Source organism: Marmota flaviventris, chromosome 5 (genome assembly GCF_047511675.1).
Source record: "Marmota flaviventris isolate mMarFla1 chromosome 5, mMarFla1.hap1, whole genome shotgun sequence".
Classification (NCBI taxonomy): domain Eukaryota; kingdom Metazoa; phylum Chordata; class Mammalia; order Rodentia; family Sciuridae; genus Marmota; species Marmota flaviventris.
In genome coordinates, this window is record NC_092502.1 from 108,260,144 (window position 1) to 108,271,880 (window position 11,737).

The following is an 11,737-nucleotide window of genomic DNA, read 5'->3' on the forward strand; positions in this document are numbered from 1 at the left end:
TTATTTATTTATTTATTTATTAGTTGTAGATGGATACAATACCTTTATTTTATTTATTTGGTACTGATGATCGAACCCAGTGCCCCATGCATGGGAGACAAGTGCTTTACCACTGAGCCACAACCCCAGCCAGCCATCAGAATCTTTTGCTGCCATAAAGATTTTATAGTGTTTTTTTTTTAATATTTATTTTTTTTAGTTATAGGTGGGCACAATATCTTTATTTATTTTTATGTGGGGCTGAGGATTGAACCCAGTGCCTCACACATGCGAGGCAAGCGCTCTCCCTCTGAGCCACAATCCCAGCCCCTAGTGTTTATATATATATATATATATATATATATTTATATTTATATTTATATATATTTTGTTGTTGTTGTTATTGTAGTTAGACACAACACCTCCATTGCATTTATTCATTTTTATGTGGTGCTGAGGATTGAACCCAGGGCCCCCCATGTGCTAGGTGGGTTCCATGGCTGAGCCACAGCCCCAGCTCACTATTTTAGTTTCATGCGTAAGAGTCATCAGTTTGTTTAGGGTGGAGAACTGTCTGCAAGGTGTCTTGGGTTTATTTGGGTTCTTTAAAAAGGGATGTCTTGAGGTTCTAGAAGTGTGAGTTATCTTTCATTAGTGTGCAGAATAATCACACCGTGAATTATCAGATTCTCCTTAATGCCCCCCACCCTCAGTCCTTTGAGGCTATCCACTGTGACTTTTATGCATTAAAAGCACATTTCAGGGCTAGGGTTGTGGCTCAGCAGTAGAGCACTCGCCTAGCACATGTGAGGCTCTGGGTTCGATACTCAGCACCACATAAAAAAATAAATTAAATAAAGGTATTGTGTCCAATTACAACTAAAAATTAAATACTAAAAAAAAGCACATTTCAGGGGCTGGAGTTGTAGCTCATTTGTAGATCGCTTGCCTAGCAGGTGTAGGTACTGGTTTGGATCCTCAGAACTACAAAAAAAAAAAAAAAAATAAAAATAAATAAATAAATAAAATGTATTGTGTCCATTTACAACTAAAACAAACTTTTTATTTTTATTTTTATTTATTTTTTTTTTTTCATAACAAAAAGGTATTCTATTTGTTAGTAAAACACATTCAAAAAATAATCCATTCATCTTCAGCCTTGTGAAACTGGGAAAACACAAAGACCACATTTCTTACTTTTATTTCAACATTTAAAATATTCACAGGTGGAGAATCATATTCACTGATATCTCCATGGAAGATGTACAAACAAAGTGTACAGGCATTCCACAATTAACAGAATTACATATTTGTGACTATGTGCATGTTTATACTAGAGTATATCTGGAAAAACACTTTCTTAAAAAACTTGAGTGCTTCACTATTATTAATTTCCATAAAAAGTGAACCACGAAGAATTTCAGGAGAATACCTAAATATTGGTCAGCCATTTTATAATTTTCAAACTTTTATAATATTCTAACATAATTCTGTCTAGAACACTTAAATAATCAATATTCAATTCTTTCTCTTTTCTCCTCAGTAGCTAAGACAGGATGTAATTTCATTTTTCCCACGAAGTCTTTGTTTCTAAATACATTATGTAGAATAGATTCATCATCACAGCATCTTGACTAATTAATGAGGTAGGAATATTCTTTAAGAGAAGTTTTTAAGCAAAGAAAAAGAAAATAACCAAAATGCAAAGGGTTTTTCTTTTTCAGTCATTGTTCTTTAAAATCCAAAAGAACTGGAAATTGGTCTAATGTTCATATTTAAAAGAGAAAATACTGTAGAAGGCCCTGCTACTGAGTATATTAAAGGACAAAACCTGAATATGGACATTAATTAAATTCATTTTTGGCATCACAAAGTAAGATAATATGCCTCAAAATGCCGAGCTTTCTTCTTGGGAGAAATCTTACTGAGGAGATAAAGTTTAAACAGAAAATAAATGTATTCTATTCTTCCGTTTCATTACAAGTTAGTCTGTTTTATTTTAACTCAATTTTCATCCTTACCTACAGAGAAAAATATTAATAATTTCAGTATACTACACATCCAGTAACATAAATGAATTTAGCAGTCAACTTACCATATAGCCAACACTCCTTATAAGATTTTACTAATTTTATGCCAAACAACCAGTAAATGCCTAGGTGATAGACTACTGTGCCATCTCAGTATAAGTAGATTGCACCCTCTGAATTCATGTAAATCTAGGAAATTTATCCATGATTCCTTCTTCATCTACACCAAAACCAAAGTTCTGTATAATTAACAACCCTTTCTCTGTGTCAAAAATAATACTTTTAAAAGTATCCAATATAGGACATTCATGTTCCCAAATAAGGGGGCATACCAATCAAGAATGATTTGTCTAAATACATACAGTATGTGAACACGTGAGTACCTATTATTTGATAGACTAAACTATCAGGGAAAAAAAAAGATCTATTTTAGCAATTTGCATCTAAAATATATATATATATATATATATTAAAAAAAAAAAAAAAAAGACTAACTATGTGACCTGGCAGATGGTTTTAAAATTAAGTCCTTAAAATTATACTACAAAATGTTTTAAAACATAAGAATCATACTTGCTGAAAGAATAGTGCAATTTTCTTGATATGGTAGCCCTAAATGGCAGTAACCATTTGAGATCTGCTACCATAAACAACTTGTGAAAGTTATTTTTACCTCTAAGCCTTTTGAGCCTTTTGATTTTTACTATTCTACCTAGAATTGTGTTATCCTATTAATATGATTAAAATCTCAAAAATATCATTTAGTTTGAAGAAAATTCTTTCCTCTTTACATGCCACCTTCCTTAATTTCAGTACGTTTCCTTTACATTCTTTTATTAAGGCACACCATACCCTATTTATTGCTGCAAAGCCCCTGAAACATGCGCCTTAATTGTCTGCTTCACTACAGTTAAAATGAAAACTACTTAAAAGCATTTACTAAAATTAGTAACATTGTGTCTAGAATGCCATTGTCCAGTAGGCTAACTGCAAAATAACAAACTCTACTGAACCAAAGGCCAAAAATCCTAAACATGTGATCTTTCCCCTAAAAACTGACCACATTATCTAACTGCACCGGTAAAGCTCAGTGACCTCTCTGGCTACACATAATTCATACTCAAATATTATAAAATAAAATGTTAGGCCAGTAAGCTTTCACAGTTTTTATTAAATCCTAGTCTAGTTTAACAATATCTGATTTTACAGACATCATCCCATGGTGAACATGTTTACTAAGTGAAAGCTAATCAGACATCTAATCATTATTTTCTGTACACTAAGCAGTAAGATAACTACACAGAACACTATGAGGTAATGACATACACCTGCTTGAAGTTTTCATACAAGCCACATTACCAAACTGTATCTGCTCTAATAACTACTACAGGTTTAGTGATTGTAGTTCCCTTATTTTAAGTAACTTATTGAATCAACATTTTGACAGTTTCACTGACTTTTCAAATTAGCATAATATATTCAACAAAAAGAGTGAAATAAAAATGATTGTTATTAAGTGAAAATGAATTTAAAAAAAATAAAGTGACTGGGACAAATTTTGACATTTGGCTTGAAGAGATCATGGATTTCACAAATCTAATGTTAAAAAACTCAATGCAATACAAATCTTTTTCATGTAAAAACTGAGTTAAAACTAATAGGTCTATAAAACTGTTAATTTTGGCCTTAAAGAATATCTAGTCTTTTGATCAAAAAAGGCCACAACAGTTAAGATTGTAATTACTTGATTTTATTTTACACTAAGTGGTGGGCACAAAGCAATCCTCCTTAATAAAGTTGACAATTAGCTTCACTCAGAACATTTTTAATAATGCACATTAAAAAAAAGTATTCATCTTACAAATTGTTCTGCAATCCAAATATACAATAGCTTGGAAAACAACGTTTAGAAAACAAAAGCCAATGTAAAAAGACAGATTAAAACAACCAGAACAGTACAGGATATATATGGCTCAGATTTTACAGTTTTCTTACTACATCATCAATGTCAGAAATCTGTTCCTTCAGCTGGCTCCATTGCTCAGGATTTAAAGAAATACCTTTTCTTCCTGGTTTCATTTCACCTTCTGGATCCATCCAATATTCTCTAATATCAATTAGAACTTTCCCTTTAAAATCCCGAACACTGACGTACCTCATTTTTCCAATCTGAAACATATTATCATCTCTGCTGCTGCTGCTCTGTTTGGAAGATGACAGAGCTCTCGAAGTTTCACCAGTCTTTTGCTTCTTTACAGGTTTTTCTGGAGCAACTTGCTTTTTCCTCTTTAACTTTTTCTCAACTTCACTGTCAGAATCACTTCCCGATGAGCTTGAAGACACAAGTTCCTTTGATTTAGGCATTGCTCCGTTTCTGCAGTCGACAGCCTTCTGCTCGCTGGCTCGCGACTGACCTAAAACAAACTTTTTAAAAGTACATTTCATGTGTCTTCAATCCTAAGTAAAGTTGAATGAAACTTACAGAATGAAAATTGCTTTGTCTTTTTAAATGACCCATTTTCCAAAGTTAGTGTTGAATGAAAGTGTGATAAAACTACTTACATACACACTGAAAATGACTGTTTAATCTCATACTTTAAGAAGATTTATTTAGAATTATGAATTGACATCACCTTGATTAATGGAATACAAATCTGCCACATATCTTTTTTTTTCTTATTCCCATTTTATTTTTTATTTTTTTTTTAATTTTTATTAAATCTGCCACATATCTTTATAACACTTTTCTAAATTATTTTTAAGGTTGTGCTAATGTTTTGGGTTGTGGAAAGTTGTGTTTTTCCATTGTCTTCCTTTTCATCTTATGGTTTGTCTATTTTAATAAACAGCCTTACATTTAAAAATTATAAAGAAATATTTATCACCAATTTAGCAATCGAGGTGTTCATTTTGATGGCACTGCTCTGTTGCCACTGAGCCCAACCTTGTCCCACTGCTTTGGTGTCTACAAATAGAGATCAAATGACCAAAACGGTACACAGTACTGACCTTCTACCCTCCCAAGAATTCGAAGAGAATTAAATATGTCTAAGACAGTTAGCAACCTCATGAACTAAAAAGAGAAAGATGTGAAAGATTTGTAGGGTATACAGGGAATTATTTTTTTCACCTCTAGATGGAGCAAGCAAAACGGAAATTTCTGTTTTTCAGGGTTTAGCTGCATGATTTCTAATACTATTCAGCTAACTTTTTCTATACAACCCTGTAAAAGGCATTCCTGATCCTACTGATCACAATTCAACTTAGTTTCTTTTTTCTTTTTCCAATACTGAGAATTGATCCTTACAGGTGCTCTACCACTGAGCTATATCCTCGACCCTTTTTGAGATAGGGTCCCACTAAGTTGCCCTGGCTGGTTTCAAACTTCTGATCCTCCTTTCTCAGCCTCTGGAATAGCTAGGATTATAGGTGGGTGTCATTGTACCTGGCTGCTTAGTTTTTCAATATATCTGTTTATGATTATAAAAGTCTTAATAAATATGGAAAGAAAATTTACTAAAGACTCATAATTATCATTTATTATCAGATTGAAATTTGTGTGTGGGGTGTGTGTGTGGGGGGGATGCTGCTGAGGATGGAACCCAAGGTCTTGTGCATGCTGAGCACACACTTTGCCACTGAGCTACACCTTAGCCCGTTGATTAAATTTTTTAATGCAAAATAATTATATTATTGATCTAATATATATATTCTGAAAAAAAATTGCTTAATTTGACATTAAAATTATTGAAATTGACTTAGAGCATAATTCATCAGAAAAGACTCAGATTTGCTGAAAGTCAAAATATTATCATGAGTTGATTAAACTTTTTTCCGTAATGGTTCTTTACTTAGGCCCCTTTCTAGAACAAAAGCAAGCAAAGATGATGTGTACACAAATGTATGTGGCTGTGTTCCTGTAAAGTCTTATTTATAGAAAAGTGGCAGGCCTGGATTCCTTATAGCTGTAGTTTGTTGATTCCTGTTATTTAAGATAATAGTATTTAATATGGTCACACTGTCAGTCATCATCTAAGCATCTAAGTGTTTAGATTTTAATGCTTCCGTTATTATGACTCATTATTTTATGTGATTTTCAGTCAAAATAAACCTTATTTTTTTTGTACTAGAGATTTAACTTAGGGGTGCTTTACCTCTGAATTACATTCCCAGCCCTTTTTGTTTTTTATTTTGAGATAGTTGCTTAGAGACTCGCCTAGTTTCTGAGGCTGGTCTTGAACTTGTGATCTTGCCTCAGCCTCCCGAGTTGCTGGGATTACAGGCATGCACCACCATGTCTGACTTCAAAGCAAACTTTTATTTATTTTTGGTACAGGGGATTGAACTCAGGGGCACTCAATCACTGAGTCACTATTTTGTATTTTATTTAGAGACAGGGTCTCACTGAGTTGCTTAGCACCTCACCATTACTGCTCCCAGCCAGAACAGTTTTAAAAACAAAAACAAATCCAGTCTCAAATCTGGGTGCCTGAATTCATTATAGGATGGATATAGGTGTATTTCGATTTGAGCATAATATGAAAAATAGCTGAATTTTCACTAAAGTACAGATTTCTATCTTTTCTTGAAGAAATATAAAATAAGAACTGGAATTATTGAGCCCATATAATGATCTGGGGTTGAACATTCTGTCCCCTCTCTAGAAATGGAAGGAGTGGTCCCCACAGGTTTGCTTACTCACCTCCCTAGTAACTCTGGGCGTTGGATTGAATTTAGACCTTCTAGAAAATCCTACGTTAATTCAGTTTTCTACCGCTGTTCCTTAAAGTCCTTTCAATGAATATCCATTTATCTTCTCATACTTTGTCCTATATATTTTTCTTTACTTCAACTCTTTTTGTTTTCATTTAATTGCGCCAAACCCTGTAATAATAACATGATGACAATTCTCAATTTTTTATGACACATTTTGCTACAAAAGTGAAAGTAATAGTTCTTAATCAAAATCTTCATTTTGATTAACATTCCCTATACATCATAAGAATGAAATAATTTTATTATGTCTCATATACCAACCAGGAAACACTACAATTTAAAAAAAAATTTATTTAAGCCGGGCATGGTGGCACACACCTGTAATCCCAATGGTTTGGGGGGGCTGAGGCAGGAGGATCACAAGTTCAAAGCCAGCCTCAGGAAAAGCAGGCACTAAACAACTCAGTGAGACCCTGTCTCTAAATAAAATACAAAATAGGGCTGGGGATGTGGCTCAGTGGTTGAGGGCCCCTTAGTTCAATCACCAGTACTTAAAAAAATATATTTTAATAAAAGAACTACTACTATTACTGATAAAAATTAACATTTTCGTAGTAGTCTATACTTTTTCAAAAAGGATTTCATCAGTTCACTTTAATGCCCTTGATTTTCTAGGAAATTGGGATTTACTAAGTGATAAATCTAAATAATTTGAAACTATTCAGAGTGCATTCTGATCTCACTCATAGATTTTGCTTTGTATTTATAAAGACATGTTTGAATCGATCTGAGAAATCCAGATCAATGCCTTCATGAGAAAGACGCTTGCCCTCCATTGCGTACACTTTATGTGTTTCCCTTACCTAAATCCTGAATTTTTCTCTTTTAAAATTTCTTTCCCTCTTCAATTCAGAGAGGGAAATACAAGGTCACCTCTCCACAGCCTTTCCCCTGACCTTTGTTGGTTCATACTAGGGTCCCAGTGCGCCTGACGTCATTTGTTTTCACCTTCACTTTTGGAATGACATTTTTAAAGAAAGCTTTGACTTTTACTCCTTGGTTTTGATGTAAGTAAATTATTATTGAACCTTTGTGAGGTGCCCATCTTTTCTGGGTCAATGTCACTAGCTTGTCCAGTGGAATTCTGTGGGGAAAGTGGGTCAATGTTTATTACATTGTAAAACTCAGTTTAACCCATTTTGTCCTGTTGTCCCAGATGTGAAACATCTATAAATACTTAAATGAGCAGCAAATACATCACTAATGGTAACTCTAAAATAATTGTGTTATTAGAGGTCTAGTCTTTTGAGAAAAGTAATAGGTAAATAAATGACTAGAGCATTTGAATGATTTGTGTGTGTGTGTGTGTGTGTGTGTGTGTGTGTGTATGGTGCTGGGGATTGAACCCAGGGCCTTGTGTATGCGAGGCAAACACTCTGCCAACTGAGCTATATCCCCAGCCTGGGCATTTGAATAAATACACATATACTTCCATATGTATATGAAAAAATATATAAAAGACATCTGAGCTCCAGGTTGTAATTTCCAACCTAGTCTAATGTGCCGGTGTCAATTTCATTGACATATTTGCAGATTGAAAATCTGGGACTAAATGGGTTGTATAGGTGAGGCACAAACATGAAAATCAAAGCAGTTATAAAGATATAGGTACCTTGAGGAGCTTCACTCCCCCACTTGTCCCTGTCCTCCACAGCCTGGCCTGAGGTAACCAGTTTTCTTGGTTCTTCTAGATCCTTCCAGTGTTCATTTATGCACACACACAACATGCAAGAAGTATATATCCTCATTCTTCTTTCTTACACAAAAACTATCGTACTCTGTCACAGAGGTCTTCTCTTTTCACTATATGCAGAGCTGCTTCTTTCTATTTTACAGTGGTTTTATAATGTCCAACTTTTCCTTTTCATTTTCGTGCTTGTTTGTTTGCTTTACAATACTGAGGACTGAACCCAGGGGTGCTCTACCACTGAGCTACATTCCCACATTCTTTATTTTTTTTATTATGAGACAGGGTCTCACTATGTTGTTTAGGGCCTCACTAAATTGCTGAGGCTGGCCTTGAGCCTGTGATCCTCCTCAGCCTCCAGAGCAGAGTTGCTGGGGTTATAGGCATGCACCACCATGCCCAACAGTGCTTGTTTTTTAAATTAAGAGTGTCCTTTATCTCTTTAGAAGTTTTACAACAGTATGAAAAAAAAATGTCTTGAGTTAGAGATTTAATTGACCATCTTAGAGCCATCTGCCAATTTATACACCATCCAACTGAATTAGCTTTCCTATCCCAAAGTTGTTGGTTATCTGAATTTTTCTTCTGGGTTTTTGAAGTTAAACTCATTCGAGGTATTTGTACATTGTAGATTCCTGGAAGGACAATGTTTTAATTCACATGAGTGGATATGCTCTCTTTCTTTTTTTTTTTAATTTTTGTAGTTGTAGATTAACACCATATATTTATGTTATTTGTTTATTTGCATGTGGTGCTGAGGATTAAATCCAGAGCCTTACACAGGCAAGTGGTCCACCACTGAGCTACAGCCCCAGCCCCATCTCTCTTTTTTTAACCCAGGGGCGTTTAACCACTAAGCCACATCTGTTATTTTATTTTATTTTGTTATTCTATTTTACTTTGAGACAGTGTTCTCTAAGTTGTTTAGGGCCTTGCTGAGTTGCTGAGGCTGGTTTTGAACTTGCGATCCTCCTTTCTCAGCCTCCAGAGCCACTGGGATTACAGGCCCGTACCACTGCTCCTGGCTATGTGAGTGGGTTCTCTATTGGAAGACTGGAAGTGTAGCAGAGTGGAGAAATAGATATTTTTGGAAACAGGGTGATTCAAAAGTGGTTGAGTTTTTTTTCTTTTTTTCCTGGCTTCAACTTACAGAAAACTAATTTTAACTTGCTTAATACTAAAATAAATTCATTTACTCATATCCAAACTGAAGACCTGGCAAAATAAGCATCAATGACCCTTGAAAACAGAGACTTGGATGCAGCTGAGACTTTCTGTTTCTCATCTCTGCTTCTGTCTGCATCAATCTCATTCCATTAAGCCAGCTTTTTCCAAAGGACTAGAAATCCAGTTGAGGCTTACATCTCCCCTGGTGACAACAGGGAAGGTCTGTCATGTTTCTCTTAGTACAAAATCATAAGATTTAAGAACGATTGACACAGATTTTAGCACATTCTCAGTCTGGACCAGTTTTTCATTAGTAGGGGGAGGAGTGCTATGATTATGATTGGCAGTTTCTAGCAACTACTATTAGAACACATAATCCTTCAGGCTTACCTAGAAGTCACGGACAGACTGTTGCTGTGCTCTCAGCTTCCTCCATTTATCTGCCTGAGAGCAGTCTGATTCTGGAGCATGCTCAGCCTGAAGGGGTATAGATTAGAAGTGCCGAGAGTTAACGCACCTGTCGCATGATCTTTCAACAAATGACAACTGGGCACTGGAAGATACCCCAGCTCCTCACTTCCTAGTGGAACAATTCTGAAACATTTTTTTAGAGTTCATCAGAGGATGTCCAGTGGGATTGAGCCTCAGGTAGCCAAAGCAATAACCCACTCAATAAAGCACTCTTTTTTAAAAATTGCTTTTATTTTTTTAAATACATGACAGTGGAATGTATCACAATTCTTATTACACGTATAGAACACAACTTTTCATATCTCTATTTGTATATAAAGTATGTTCACACAAATTCATGTCTTTATATACGTACTTTGGATAATGATGTCCATCACATTCCACCATCACATAACACATATAACTTTTGAGAGGGGGTCCCAAGGACTGAATCCAGGACCTCATACATGCTAAGCACTCTACCGTTAAACAATACCCCATATCCAAAGTTTTAATTGCTTCATAATTTTTCGTACTAAAATGATTTTAAAAGAAACATTGAAATTTAAGAAAGAAAACATTTAATAGGAAACAAAATCCAGGACTGTTGACCATAGATAGAAGATACACATACAAATAAGTGTGAGATTATAAAAATTTAGATATTCTTTAAATATACCATCAATATGTTTCATTACATATGTAACTAATATATTTGAGAATTGCTGTGAGGGCTCACCAGCTTCTAAACTGGGCTTGAGAAGATTTCTAAGAGTCATGTAGGCATAGATAATTTGATGGAAATGAGTTTCTAGATACTCAACTCTTTCCTAACGTGCATCTGCCTCACAATGTGCTTATGAGAGAGTAGAGTCCTCCTTGCTCGCCTTTTGTTCAAAATCCCTACTATAATTATCAAGAAAACAAGTAAGGGTAGGTGTTGGCAAGCATGTGGGGTGAGACTGTAAATTGGTGTAACCACTCTGGAAAGCAGTATGGAGATTCCTCAGAAAGTTTGGAATGGAACTATCATTTGACTCAGCTATCCCACTCCTTGGTTTTTACCCAAAGGACTTAAAATCAGCATACTACAGAGACACAGCCACATCAATGTTTATAGCAGCTAAATTCACAATAGCTAAGCTATGGAATCAAACTAGGTGCCTTTCAACAGATGAACAGATAAAGAAAATGTGATATATATATCATTATATATATATATAATGAAATATTACTCAGCCATAAAGATAAAGAAGAATGAAATTATGGCATTTGCCCATAAATGGATGGAACTGGAGACTACCATGCTAGCCAATCCCAAAAAACCAAAGGTTGAAAGTCCTCTCTGATATGCAGATGCTAACACACATTTAGGGGTAGAGGAAAGAATAGAGATTCCCTGTATTAGATAAAGGGGAATGAAGGGATGGGATGAGGGATGGGAATGGGAAAGACAGTAGAATGAACTGGACATAACTTTCCTGTGTTCATGTATGAATACCTGACCAGTTTAACTCCACATCATGTTCAACCACAAGAATGGGAAGTTATACTCCATGTATATAGATATGTCAAAATACACTCTACTGTCATGTATAACTGAAAAAACAACTAAAAAATTGGAAAAAAAAAACAACAAAGAAAAAGA

General features: G+C 34.8%; 1 pseudogene; it reads right to left on the reverse strand.

The window, feature by feature from the left end:
- Positions 1-1,164: 1,164 nt before the first annotated feature.
- Positions 1,165-4,418, reverse strand: LOC139705788 (activated RNA polymerase II transcriptional coactivator p15 pseudogene; annotated as a pseudogene).
- Positions 4,419-11,737: the final 7,319 nt, after the last annotated feature.